We start from the raw sequence: 372 nt of genomic DNA, 5'->3' as shown, positions 1-372 counted from the left end.
TTTCTTCACAACAATCCTACCGTGTCATCCAATTTAGCTTTGACTATATTCACAAATGTTGTGTATATAAATTTGCCAACCATGCTATTCTATGCAATTAGACCATGTATGAAACAATACTTACTACACAATACTTACGTCACTAAACACGGGTGATGTATAGCTGTGAAACACTATTTCTCAAATCCAGTGACCTTCAGTAATGGATCTGGAAGTCAGGACAAAAATATTTCAAACCTGGAAGACTTTGGGCATGTAATGTCATTGTTAATTGCATGTTTAATAATGTTTGTTCATGCAGGCCTTTCCATTTGTGTGTGTGTGTATGTGTGTGTGTGTGTGTGTGTGTGTGTGTGTGTGTGTGTGTGTGTG

The sequence above is a fragment of the Sinocyclocheilus anshuiensis genome, unplaced genomic scaffold (genome assembly GCF_001515605.1).
Source record: "Sinocyclocheilus anshuiensis isolate Anshui unplaced genomic scaffold, SAMN03320099.WGS_v1.1 scaffold532, whole genome shotgun sequence".
Classification (NCBI taxonomy): domain Eukaryota; kingdom Metazoa; phylum Chordata; class Actinopteri; order Cypriniformes; family Cyprinidae; genus Sinocyclocheilus; species Sinocyclocheilus anshuiensis.
This window is presented reverse-complemented; position numbering follows the sequence as displayed.